The following is a 10,471-nucleotide window of genomic DNA, read 5'->3' on the forward strand; positions in this document are numbered from 1 at the left end:
CAGCATCATTTTTGAATGGGCTTGGGCAAGATGAATTACCGTATTTATACGGATTCGAAGGAAATGAGACATCATAGTTGTATGATGTTCAAAGGGTATAAGAGACCATAGTTGTATGGACTCGAAGAGAATGAAATACCGTATTTGTACGGATTCCAAGGAAATGAGACATCATAGTTGTATGATGTTCAAAGGGGATAAGAGATCATAGTTGTATGGACTCGAAGAAAATGAAATACCGTATTTGTACGGATTCCAAGGAAATGAGACATCATAGTTGTATGATGTTCAAAGAGGATAAGAGACCATAGTTGTATGGACTTGAAGAGAATGAAATACCGTATTTGTACGGATTCCAAGGAAATGAGACATCATAGTTGTATGATGTTCAAAGGGGAAAAGAGACCATAGTTGTATGGACTCGAAGAGAATGAAATACCGTATTTGTACGGATTCCAAGGAAATGAGACATCATAGTTGTATGATGTTCAAAGGGTATAAGAGACCATAGTTGTATGGACTCGAAGAGAATGAAATACCATATTTGTAAGGATTCCAAGGAAATGAGACATCATAGTTGTATGATGTTCAAAGGGGATAAGAGACCATAGTTGTATGGACTCGAAGAGAATGAAATACCGTATTTGTACGGATTCCAAGGAAATGAGACATCATAGTTGTATGATGTTCAAAGAGGATAAGAGATCATAGTTGTATGGACTCGAAGAGAATGAAATGCCGTATTTGTACGGATTCCAAGGAAATGAGACATCATAGTTGTATGATGTTCAAAGAGGATAAGAGACTATAGTTGTATGGACTCGAAGAGAATGAAATACCGTATTTGTACGGATTCCAAGGAAATGAGACATCATAGTTGTATGATGTTCAAAGGGGATAAGAGACCATAGTTGTATGGACTTGAAGAGAATGAAATACCGTATTTGTACGGATTCCAAGGAAATGAGACATCATAGATGTATGATGTTCAAAGAGGATAAGAGACCATAGTTGTATGGTCTCGAAGAAAAGAGGCACCGTTCTCAAACGGGCTCGAAGAATTTAGAGATTTTTCATAGGATTGGATTTATTATTATTTTTTTGAATCGGGGATTGGATTTGATGAATTTTTTTTAATTTATTTTTTAAAAATTTTATTTTTGGGAAATGAAACATCATAGTTGTATGATGTTCAAAGGGGATAAGAGACCATAGTTGTATGGACTCGAAGAGAATGAAATACCATATTTGTACGGATTCCAAGGAAATGAGACATCATAGTTGTATGATGTTCAAAGGGGATAAGAGACCATAGTTGTATGAACTCGGAGAGAATGAAATACCGTATTTGTACGGATTCCAAGGGAATGGGACATCATAGTTGTATGATGTTCAAAAGGGGATAAGAGACCATAATTGTATGGACTCGAAGAGAATGAAATACCGTATTTGTACGGATTCCAAGGGAATGAGACATCATAGTTGTATGATGTTCAGAGAGTATAAGAGACCATAGTTGTATGGACTCGAAGAGAATGAAATACCGTATTTGTACGGATTCCAAGGAAATGAGACATCATAGATGTATGATGTTCAAAGAGGATAAGAGACCATAGTTGTATGGACTCGAAGAAAAGAGGCACCGTTCACAAACGGGCTCAAGGAGAAGACGAGACCATTCACAAATGGATTCGAGAAATGAGGCACCGTTCACAAACGGGCTCAAGGAGAAGACAAGACCATTCACAAATGGACTCGAGAAATGAGGCACTGTTCACAAACGGGCTCAAAGAGGACACGAGACCATTCACAAATGGACTCAGAAAATGAGGCACCGTTCACAAACGGGCTCAAGGAGAAGATGAGACTATTCACAAACGGACTCAGAGAATGAGACACCGTTCACAAACGGGTTCAAGGAGAAGACGAGACCATTCACAAATGGACTCGAGAAATGAGGCCCCGTTCACAAATGGGCTCGAAGAATTTAGATATTTTTTATGAACTTGAATTTGACGTAGGATTGGATTTTTTTTTTTAATTAAGGATTTGGATTTGATAAATTTTTTTATTTTTGGAAAATGAGGTACCGTCCGCAAACGGGCTCAAGGAGAAGATGAGACCATTCACAAATGGACTCGAGAAATGAGGCACCCTTCACAAACGGGCTCAAAGAGGACACGAGACCATTCACAAATGGACTCAGAAAATGAGGCACCGTTCACAAACGGGCTCAAGGAGAAGATGAGACCATTCACAAATGGCCTCGAGAAAAGAGGCACCGTTCACAAACGGGCTCAAAGAGGACATGAGACCATTCACAAATGGACTCAGAGAATGAGAAACCTGTTCACAAACGGGTTCAAGGAGAAGACGAGACCATTCACAAATGGACTCGAGAAATGATGCACCTTTCACAAAAGGGCTCAAAGAGGACATGAGATTTTTCATGAACTTGAATTTGACGTAAGATTGGATTTGTTTGAATCGGGGATTGGATTTGATGAATTTTTTTTATTTTTGAGAAATGAGGTACCGTCCGCAAACGGGCTCAAGGAAAAGACGAGACCATTCACAAATGGCCTCGAGAAAAGAGGCACCGTTCACAAACGGGCTCGAAGAATTTAGAGGTTTTCATGAATTTGAATTTGACGTAGAATTGGATTTGATGAATTTTGGATTTGAACTTAATGAAATCGGGGACATTATAGATCGTGCCCAGTAAAGATATTGGAAACCAAGACTTTGACGAATGATGAGACGACCAACCTTATGAACGAAGAACCATTAGTAACAAGAATGGATTAGGAACACTTTTATGAAACTTTAACAAGATTTTTCTCAATGAGACTGTTGGTCTTGTCTTCTGGGGATTTTGATAACTGAAACCTTGAACAAGACATTTGAGATTGGTAATTTAGAACAATGGCTCTCTTGGATATAATCATGGAAAAGTGGGATTTGCCTCTTGACAGGTGTTTAGATAAACATTTCTTGACCAGGATAGTATTTAACTAACTGGAAGGAGATTCCGAATTTTAATGGTTCATCTTTCTGAGAAATTGGCTCAACCACCATTGCATCTGGGGCTCTTCCAAGCTTAAGGTGCCTTCCTGGGGTATGATCTTTTTACGAAAGCTGGGCTTTCTGATGTTTCTACTTCTGAACTCTTCTGAGTTGATCTTCTTTGAAATGTAGCTGCTTGACTAGATTACCGAGCTCTTTCATACGATCGCAGGGAGCTGCCGAGGCCGGGCCTCCTTCACCAAGACAGTTGCATCATTTGGACATAAGAACGACGATTGACTCTTTCTAAAGAGAAAACTTAGATAAAAGGCACTACTCAAAGGATTGAGCAGCCCTGAAGGAGTGAACATAGAATGACAAAGATTGAGTAACTACACAGACAGACACAGTAATGCTTCTGACTTAGTTAACGTTTTATTTGGTAAGTCTATCCTTTCAAGAAATGGTTTTTCAATTGGTAAACACTGGACTTTTTTCTTAAAATAGTAATGCCTCAAGGATTTAATTACGCCCCCTAAGATTGCTTAGCTTCAATGCCCCCAGTTTTGAGGATGTCACTTGAATTTGCTTAAACTTCAGTTGATCTTCAGTCTTGATACCAGCTGTAGCCTTCTTATAATGATTCTCTTACCGTGACCAAGTCACCTCTTCGGGGTTTTTAACTTGGCGGACCGTGCTAGCCTTAACTTTTGCCTGAACCACCTTTCTAGGTTTTTGATCCAGCAGGCTATCCCCTTAGCTTTTGCCTAAGCCGCCCTTTCGGGTTTTCAACTTAGCAGGGGAATGATCTTAAATTTTGCCTAGACCGCCCTTTCAGGTTTTCAGTCTAGCAGATCTTCAAACTCCGTTCGTTTTCTTATTCATCATTTTTTTTTATTGTGTCTCGGGACCTAGCTCATTAGTTCTGAACACCAGAAGGACTTTATAGGTAGGATAGGGCTTTTCAAAGAATGGCTTAAGGTTCAACAAAGATTTCGACCGAACCTGTGAACAGGTTGCCTACATATCCCAAGGTAGGAATCAGGTCGTGTGTAGGTCAAGGCGAATGCCCCTAGTTTGAAGATCAATTGTTTGAAGGTTAATTGATTTTTTTCCTTTTTTCTTTTCTTTCTGGAACAATTAACTTCTCTTCTTTTGGAACTTGTCCCTCTTTTTTTTTCTGGAACGATTGATTTTTCTTTTTCTTTTTTTTTTGAATCGACCGAACTCGGTTTAACCGAGCTGCCTACGTACCCCAGTGTAGGGATCAGGTCTCGCGTAGTTCGGGGAAATGCCCCTGGTTTGATGGGTTTTCAAGAAAATTTTATTCAGGCTCGAAGGGTTTGCAAACCGGTATTCTTTTGACATTGGTTCTGATTTTGGGATTTATTCGGCCAAAGGGGGCCTTCCGATGTTCAGATTGGCTAGAGTCCGTCTGGTACTGATTATTTTTTTCTTTTTTGTTTTGTTTTATTTATTTTTTTACGGAGTTTGACGGCATTTCCAGGTAAGAGATAATGGATCTTCTTCTTCCAAGATTCTAAAGTGTGCTTTCGACTTTCATAGAGCGAAACTTGTTCTTTGACATCCTCCATCTATGGATTCGTTCTGATGATCACTTTTCAATGCTTGCTCTTGAACTTCTTATCTTGAATTTGTTGGCTTTATGTTATGAATTTGAGAACCAAGGTCATTAATTGGAAATATGAAAGTTGTTTCCACTCTATGCCCCTTGTATAGCATATATCTTCTCACTTTCTTCATTTTCTTTGAGCTTTCCAACTATGTCTTGCCCCTGGTATCGGTTGTAGCTTTTCTAGACAATCATCTTATTCTTGAAATAATTTTATCAATTCTTCACACTCTTCAGAGGGTAATGTATTTTCAATCGGCATTCACTGAATCAAAGTTTCAGTGCTAGTGTTTATCATTTCAATTTCATCTTTGAAAGGTTGGGATTGGCGCTCCTCCTCTCGTTCAAGTAATTGCTGTGACTCAAGTGGAGTTTCGTCAATTTTGTCCTCATTTGAAGAGGGAGTCTTATTTTAAGATCAGAAGCACACTTAAGAACAGACACAAGTGAACTTTTTGGAACTGACTGAAATTTTATTTAAAGAAAAGCTATTACATCAGACGACCTATCCTGAACATGCTCAGGATTCACAACTCTAAATAAGAAAGGGAAACAGAAGATAACTTGCCTGGACTAGGCATTGACCTTTAACTGTAAGACCGGACTCAACAATTATACTGACCATGATGACTGACTCAACATAAAATAGTAAGTGACTAAAACTTTAACTGCTGCAACTGTTTGGCGTTGAAGGCTCGGCGAAGGCTGGTTCGTTCTGAACATCATCATGGCTGATACTTTCAATTTTGGACAATGATGACTGATTCGCATAGGGAAATGCCCCTAGCTCAAGGATTCTGAGAGTGAACTCTGAAGGACTTAGCAAAATAATCTTGAAAAAGGTAGCCCCTAGAGGAGGAACAGACCAGGGGTACAAGCAAGATTGGATTATCTGGACCAGGCATGATCAGATCATGAGAACGCATAATCGAAAGATTGTGAGATTCTGCATCTGCCAGTTAGGGGATGGCATGAAGATACGATCGAATCGTATGACAGAAGAACGAAAGACGCACGATCAAAAGATTAGATGAGATAGCATAAGATTGCTTTCAACGGATAGATCATGAATGACTAATCCTATGAGATTTTTGGAAATGATGGGATTTATATCCTAACCCAAAGGGAAATTTTTTTTTTTTTTTTCACATTTTATCAGTGTTACCTGAAGGCATCAACCCTAATCCTAATCTATCGGAGTGGAGAGAGAATCTCGACTCATGCCTTTGTTCGTGTATCTAAGGACCGATCGTAGCCATTGGAAGATGGACTACGGCCTAATCTAGACACAAATAGGTAGAATATCCTAAACTAGGCTCACACACGTGATGCACATGTGTTCGTATATTACATGCATGTGTGGGTTAATCTAGGGGTAAGGCCAAGAGTTCCCTTAGCGCGAATCCATGTTCGATATACTGTACCAGTGTCCGGCGTATCAGTACGTGAACAAGGGATCCGTTTACGTACCATAAAGGTACTAGGCTAAGGGTGGAATGCTTCTCTAGCACAGAGGCACCAGGTGATGAAATCCCAGTCAACCATGCTAGATAACACTCCGGGTTCCTAAAATAGGATGTGTGTGCACGTGAGATGCATGGTTTAGATGCAAGTGATGTAAGTGTGTGCAATATGTTTGCGCAATCTATGATGCCTTCAGGTTTTGTTAAATTAAGTTTGAGTAAAATGTGATGAGAAAATAAAACAAGACAAACTAATCTAACAAGTATAGAGTTTTTATGAGCCATTTAAAATTAAATTCAAATGAATTATCTTTTGAAGTTTTAATGAAGTTAGGTGATCCCCAGCAGAGTCGCCAGACTGTGGGACCCGATCCCGCGAGAGGGGTGGGGCGCGAGCCGCCGCGCTCTCTCTCTTGGTCTCTCGTACCCACGCGATTGGCGTGTGCATTTTAATGTTGATTTGAATTAATCTTTCCTGTGAACTTGGGATCACTAAGGCAATCCGAATTCCACACGAAAGAGACTGACAGAGTCGCCACCTAGATGTGGGATCTAGGACCCGTAATTAACCAGAAATCTAGACTCGCTACCTGGTTACGAGAATGGAAGGTATGGGGAGTTATCCGCCACATGCACCATTCCTGCCCGATAATCGGTCTTCGATTCCAAAAGCTAATTCTTTTAAATTTATTTTAAATGGCTCATTCAACTCTATGTTAATGTGCGAACTAAGTGACATGCATCCTATGATCTAATTTTAATGTGAATCCTAGATGTGTATCTTGATTTATTAATTTGTCTGGATTCATTCTAAGTGAAAGTTCTCCTAGAATTCTAATTTCATGGAAAATCCTAAGTGATTTGATTAAGCATTTACAAGAAAATTAATATACAAAACACCACAATTTGTTGTGGTGCCGACTCGCGGGTGGTATGCCGTCAGACATCCAAGCTGCCTACGTACCCAAGCCTCACTGGGATCAGAGTCGACGTAGTTCGGTGCACCTAAGCTAAGTTACATATGCCTAACTCAACTAAGACACCGACCTAGACGGGATTGACTGTTTCAACAGTTTTAGGAGAAGTTATTTAATTCAAGTTGAGGATTTTATTATCTTAGGATTTCATCGAAGATGCTATATGATTCTTATCTAAATGCAAGTTGTCCCTTAGACTAATGCAGGTTAGCCTACATCCTAGTTTACTAGGCTTGTCCTAGGGAAAGATCGGGTGACTAGTGTAACTAGGCCTATGGCACGGTTGCTATACATAGCAAACGTCCGTGATGAGGCTGGACTCCTAACTCTAGGACTCCCTAAAACTTAGGACACGACACGACACCAGTGTTCCTAAAGTGGGCTCTAATGGTTCTTAAGACGGAAACCGTGATCCAACGGTTCCGAAAGACACAAGACAAATCGATTTAAATTCTCGAGGTTAGTGAAAAAAAGGATGGAAGAGATGATGAAATAGTGTGAGGGAATGAGAAAGATAGAGAAAGGTGCGACTGAACTTGGGAGTGCCAAATTGCCTACGTACCCCGCGATGGGGATCAAGCCACACGTAGTTCCGCTGGGGAGGTTACTTGGATTTTGGAAAACAGAATTGGTATTTGGATCAGGAATCGGGTTTGTATTTGAGCATTGGACTTGAGATTCAGAAACATTGATTTATCAATGGGATTTTGGAATTGGGAATTTGCATCAAAGAATTGAGCATATAGGAATCATCAAGGGTTTGAATTTTGGGAATTCAAAATGGGCGGGCTTATGAGATTCGGCCAAATGGATTCAGACATGCGACTCAGATTGTGTTGGGATATGACTTGGTTAGGCAAAAGGGAGGAAGTTCTATTAGGTGTAAACGGGCATTAGTAGAATAGGGGAATGACTCGGTTGTGACATGGAAGGCCGCCACTTGGTCGAATGCGACTCGGTTGCATTGGGATGGGTTGATTAAGGAATTGGATTGAGTCAACTAAGGGGAGAGTCCAATCGGTTAAAGAGGTTGAGCATACTCGACTAGAGAGTTGGGTCAACTCGACTAGGGAGGTTGGCTAGAGTTGACTCAGTTGAGCTGGGTTGGGATCCCACTTGGTTGGATTGTATTGGGGCGATTTGACTTAAGCTGCAGGTGGCCTGGCTGGGTTAGATTTAATGTAACCAGATTTATGGATAAATGGTGTGCCTCAGTGAGTGGACAAAGGTATGGCTTGGGTTGATGTGACTCGGTTATAGGGTTTAAGGCTTATGGGTATGGGGTTTAGTGAGTTGGGTCTAAGTTAGGAGCAAACCCGAGACTAGCCATGGTCTAACCAGGAGGAAGCAGGGTACAAACCAGGGTGCGGACCAGGGTGCACCAGGGTGCGAACCAGCAGGGAACCAGGGTGCGAACCAGCAGGGGAACCAGGGTGCAACCAGCAGGGAACCTGGGTGCAACCAGCAGCGAACCTGGGTGCAACCAGGGTCTAACCAGAGTGCGAACCAGCAGGGAACCAGGGTGCGAACCAGTATCGAACCTGGGTGCAACCAGCAACGAACCTGGGTGCAACCAGGGTCTAACCAGAGGCTAACCAGGGGGAACCAGGGTGTGAACCAGGGTACGAACCAGAGTACAACCAGGGGCTGGCCAGGGTGCGAACCAGGGTGCGAATTAGTAGGGAACCAGAGTGCGAACCAGGTGCGAACCAGCAGGGAACCAGGGTGCAACCAGTATCGAACCTGGGTGCAACCAGCAGCGAACCTGGGTGCAACCAGGAGCTAACCAGAGGCTAACCAGGGGGAACCAGGGTGTGAACCATTAGGGAAAAATAAAAATGAAGATCAGATGGGTTAAGAGAAGAGGGAAACATGTATAACTTCAAAGTCTACCATCAAGAAGAATATGAGTAAAGATTGATCCTAGATGCTTCCTAACATGGTTTTTCTTTTAAAGTAAAAGATATGCATGAAAACAGACCCTACATAAAATTGAAATAAATGCCTACCTCTTTGAAAACCCACTTTGTGTTTGATTTTTCTTTGATGTTAATTCCTTGAAGATGATTCCTTGCTTGATAATGACCGCTTTTGATATATATCACCCAACGTATAAAATCACCCGATCCGGCAAGGATGGCCGATCCCTTGAAGAGATGAGGGAGAGGGATGAGTTTTCTAAGAGAGGGGTTCTTTTTTTTCTTCTCTTCTTCCTTCTCCTCATTTGGATGGTGGGATGAGAGGGTATTTATAGGAGAATGGGATAGGAGGTTAGGTGAGGTTAGGTGAGGTTAGGTGAGGTTAGGTAAGGTTAGGTGAGGTTAGGTGGTTAGGTGAGGTTAGGTGAGGTTAGGTGAGGTTTGGATGGTTAGGATGAGAGGAGAGGTTAGGTGAGGTTAGGTGAGGTTTGGATGGTTAGGATGAGAGGAGAGGTTAGGTGATTTTGGATGGTTAGACCTAGGTCGAGATCTGCCATTGATCTAACGATTTACGGAAATCGGGTCTCGGAATGGAATCAGGGTCCGGGCTATGAAGTGACCCTAGCTTATTTTGTCCCGATTGATGATCCGTAAAGTCAGATCAAGATATTAATGACCTAAAACATATAAATCAATGATAGAGGGGGTTCTCACATGGATTTAACACACTAAATTCACCAATCAGGGTATTTTTCAATTTTTCGGGTCTAATCATCTCACCAGGTACATCTCTTTATCATTTTGTTTTTTTCAAAAAATTTGAGGATGCATACTTTACCAATGAAATTCTACGGATCAATATATTAGGTTATTGTTGGTTAAAGTAAGGCAAAATGTGGGTGTCTACAGATGCCCCTCTTTGGTAGAGACGACGTAGTCATCGAATACCAAAGTCAAAATGACAGAACCATTTTGCGTAGCTTTAATCGACAAAGAACCCCCTAAACACAATGCAACCTAATATAATGCAAGACCTTAGATGAAATCCTAGAATTGGAATGCAATAAAACAAACCCGCTGCCCGGTGCCGCTGGCAACGAGAGAAATGGGATACCATTTTCAAATGGATTTTCGGAGGGAAAGGAATATCGCTTTTGAACAGCTTCAGAGGAAATGAGACGTCATTTTCAAATGGTCTCAGAGAGAATAATGGATGACTTTTGAAAGATTCTTAATGAAAACGCAGCATCATTTTTGAATGGGCTTGGGCAAGATGAATTACCGTATTTATACGGATTCGAAGGAAATGAGACATCATAGTTGTATGATGTTCAAAGGGTATAAGAGACCATAGTTGTATGGACTCGAAGAGAATGAAATACCGTATTTGTACGGATTCCAAGGAAATGAGACATCATAGTTGTATGATGTTCAAAGGGGATAAGAGATCATAGTTGTATGGACTCGAAGAAA

General features: G+C 41.1%; 1 long non-coding RNA gene across 2 annotated transcripts; it reads right to left on the bottom strand.

Annotated features, from left to right (window-relative positions):
• Nucleotides 1-4,109: 4,109 nt before the first annotated feature.
• On the bottom strand, nucleotides 4,110-10,266 carry LOC143887668 (uncharacterized). Of its 2 annotated transcripts, none has more exons than XR_013254328.1 (2): nucleotides 9,089-10,266; nucleotides 4,110-5,531 (listed from the first exon to the last, which is right to left on the bottom strand). It is a non-coding gene; the product is annotated as an uncharacterized LOC143887668 (long non-coding RNA). The 2 variants fall into 2 exon arrangements; XR_013254329.1 differs by having other exon boundaries at nucleotides 4,110-5,591.
• Between the last annotated feature and the right edge of the window lie 205 nt (nucleotides 10,267-10,471).

Source organism: Tasmannia lanceolata, unplaced genomic scaffold (assembly GCF_043159265.1).
Source record: "Tasmannia lanceolata isolate RefF3 unplaced genomic scaffold, GAP_Taslan_0.1 ptg000012l, whole genome shotgun sequence".
NCBI lineage: Eukaryota > Viridiplantae > Streptophyta > Magnoliopsida > Canellales > Winteraceae > Tasmannia > Tasmannia lanceolata.